Below are 3,531 nucleotides of genomic sequence, written 5' to 3'. Positions count from 1 at the left end.
GTCAACCCAAGATTCAGCTAGAGCATGTAGAGGCTGCCCCAGATCTCCTTGGGTTGGATCAGGTCCACCTGCAGTCTAGAGCTGTTGAAAAGGGATGCAGCCAGCGGCAAGGAGAAAGGACAGAAGATTATGCCTGCAGGCTACCTGGATCCAGGTCAGGTTGGCCCAGGTCATCCCTGATCAAATTGGGGCCACTCTCAAGTGCTAGATTGGTCCCCAAATCAGATTAAGAGGTTGTGTATAGCCCTACTATTTGTGTAGCATTTTCAAGTGTTCAAAATTCCTCTTATCTCTGTAATTAGCACACCAACCTTGTAAGGGTGGACAGCATCATCCCCCACATATTATAGGCTTGGAGGGAAACTCAGTGATTTGCCTAAGACCATGCAGTGGGTCCATGGCATCACTTGACCTTCTGATTCATGGCTGAAACTCTTGGCAACCACCATTGTTTTTGATTGGCATCATTCCCCAAAGAAGGGCTTCTAACTCATGGGGAATTTGTTCATTTGCTAATGAATTCACTTGTCACTTGGATCAACACAGCTTGATGTTCCGCTGCTTTTCAGCAATGTTCATATGCCCTCCTGTTTCCGCTGCCCAAAGTGTGTGTGTGTGTGTGTGTGTGTGTGTGTGTGTGTGTGTGTGTTTGGCCTTAACTGGTGACTTTCCTGTCTAAATGATGAGTGATTCAAATATTTCTCTTCCTTGGTTCTTCATCTCTCCTTAAAACACAATTTCATCTCATCCTATTTATGAAAGCACCTTATGTGAAAAGTGGCTTGAGAAATGAGATGAGCAAAGACACAACTTCAAAAAAAAAAAAAAAAGAAAAAGGAAAAAAAAGCCTGGAGATATTCAGGCACTTGCAGCTTCTAATTAAGCAAATAAAAGCATTTAAATTATCGGATGGTTGGCCTGACTCTTCTCAGTGTTTAATTTTATACTTGAGAGATACTGAGAGAAGAAAATGTGAAGGTGCCGTTCCATTTCTTCCAGGTATTTTTTTGCACTTTGGGTATCCTGGATGAAGATCAAGCAGAGCTTCCTACAGAAATAGAGGCAGAAGAGAATTTGGTTTGGTCCTCATTTCTCAGTAAGTCAACATTATTTGCTCTTCTTGGGCTAAAACATAGATGAGAATGTAGTCAGTTGGACTGAATTCTAAGTAAATGTTCCATAGAATCACAGCCTTAGGCTACAATCCTAAACACAATGACAAGGGAGTAATCAACATTGAACACAGTTCAGTTGTGTCCAAGTTGGAGTTTTTTCTCTAGTTAGCAAAAAACAATAATCCCACCCCACGCGATTTCATTCATTTTTCACCAGCTGGCTTTGGAATAAATTCCAATATGTTTTAGCAAGTTTGTTAAGCACTCCTGCATTTCTTTTAACATCTGAGCTATATAGAGTTATACATATCTATATTCATTTTTGCATTCAATATATTGCATCCATATTGCCTTATTTTAGTTTGTTTACACAATTAATGGATCCAATTCCTTCTAAGGTTCACCTTTACTGTAGCGTGTGTGCGCATATATACATATATGTATGTGTGTAGATAGATAGATGATATCAATATATGTATAATGTTTGTGCCATAAAATTTTGAATTTAAAAAAGAATTCTTGCATTTATCTTCCCATTACTGCTGCTTAGCAGTTACCAAGTTGTTTATGCTGAAACAACAGCTTTCTCCTTCCTTATCAGCCTCCACCTGCTGTCTCTTTCACAGGCAGCGTAACATCTATAATCCTTTCTTTGATGATGAATTGTGATGTCACAAACCATAGATTGTGGCATCACTGAAAGGATCAGATTGATAAAGAACAAGGGGGTGCTATTTTCACACACATGCACACACAAAATGTCTTTATCACGGTCAAGGATGGATGAAGTTATCTAAAAAAAGAGAACTAGAAAAAAGCATGGTTATCCCATGGACATTTTTGCTTAAAAAGTGAGAGAGTGTGTGTGTGTGTGTGTGTGTGTGTGTGTGTACGTATGCACACATACACACACACACACACACACACACACACACACACACACACACACTGTCCTGGGCCAGCTCTGTGGGCCAAACCACACACAACTGCAGCAGATCTATTTTTTTACTTATCTCAATTTGTTTAACCTCAAGTCTTCCCAGGGCGCGACCCTGATCTCATTTGGGGCCTGATCAGATGCTTTATTGTGACCCCAATTTGACACAGATCTGGTCCCCAAACCAAATTGGGGGCCTTGTTAAGTGCTTAATTGGGGTTTAAAACAAACATATGGTCAAGCACGGGAGAAAGGAGACCCAGGATGCCTGCCTCCTCCCCCTCCTCCTCCTCCTCCTCCTCCTCCTCCTCCTCCTCCTCCTCCTTCTTCTTCTTCCCCATCGCACCACACTCTCCTAGTTGCCTGACCATCAACCCTTTAGACAGCCCCACTTAGCCTCAGGTGGGCCTGATCTGAACTGGAAATAACCCAGGGCTGCCTCAACCCTCTCCAGATGAATCCCGGGTTGATGCAAATTAGCCTGATGCGGATCAGTGTCTGGGATGCATCTGCAGCAGTTTCAGAGTCCTAGTATAAAGTGTGTCTGTTACAGCATAAGGGATGGCAGATGTGGAGAACAAAACCCTTTCTTCAGCCACCATTCTCCTCCCTATAGCACTGTACTCTTAACTGAGCTTACTTCTGGTCTCACACCTTAACTGAGGTGGACATAGGGGAAGCATCTGGGAGTGTAAGGTGATGTCAAGGTTTGGTTCAGATACAGGTCAGCACTCCTATAGTTGCCAGGGCTGACAGTCCCCTCCTTCTACCTCTGCTAAGGGTCCTCCCCTGCTGGATGTCCCCCAAACGGCATCAAACGGCATCTGGGCACCTGTGCTCTCTCTTTTGCTCTATGCATCAGTCCTTGCATCCTTGGAGATGGGGGAGATGGGCTTGTTGCAGTAGGAGATGCAAACTCCTGGGATTCTTCTTCAGCCTCTTGCTCCCACTCCTCTGCTTCAGTTTCTGAGTCTGCACTGTTCCCTATCACAGGCTCTCCTTGCTCACTAAATCCTGTTGCCTCTTCAGCATCCAACTATTCCCCCATTCTTCTTCCTCTGACCTCTCCTCGGTGTCCCACCACCAATCTCCTGCCTCTGAGCCTTCTTCCTCTAGGGGCTCCCCCACTGGTGCCTCCCCCCACTGCAGTCAGTTCCTGACAGATAACCAGATTGCAGGAAGGTGAACTATAGGTGCAGGGAGGGTTTAGGATCCTCACCCAGGTGCCCTTTCTGTTGTAAAATCAGATCATCTCCTTTCTACGTTTATGTGATTGGGAGAGTTTATATAATTTAGTTTGTTATTTACAGGTAAATTCTGACCCCTAGCCTCTTTCTTCAGGGCTGAAAGATTAAAATGAGCAACAAACCCTATGAAATCAGGATCAAATTATACACATTTCAATAGGGGCATCAATAAAGTTCAACACAGTTAGTTTGAGGACTTCTCTCAGTTTTCTCATGAAACAAAATATAAGAT

The 3,531-nt window shown here is 43.5% G+C and overlaps 1 long non-coding RNA gene across 1 annotated transcript; it reads right to left on the bottom strand.

Moving 5' to 3' along the window:
• Window positions 1–902: 902 nt before the first annotated feature.
• LOC309340343 lies at window positions 903–1,747 on the bottom strand. Its single transcript, XR_014155947.1, has 2 exons — window positions 1,673–1,747; window positions 903–1,048 (listed from the first exon to the last, which is right to left on the bottom strand). It is a non-coding gene; the product is annotated as an uncharacterized lncRNA (long non-coding RNA).
• Between the last annotated feature and the right edge of the window lie 1,784 nt (window positions 1,748–3,531).

This window comes from Podarcis erhardii, assembly GCF_964252035.2.
Source record: "Podarcis erhardii genome assembly, chromosome: 4".
NCBI lineage: Eukaryota > Metazoa > Chordata > Lepidosauria > Squamata > Lacertidae > Podarcis > Podarcis erhardii.
The sequence above is the reverse complement of the archived record's forward strand: the minus strand, read 5'-3'. Positions and strand labels throughout refer to the sequence as shown.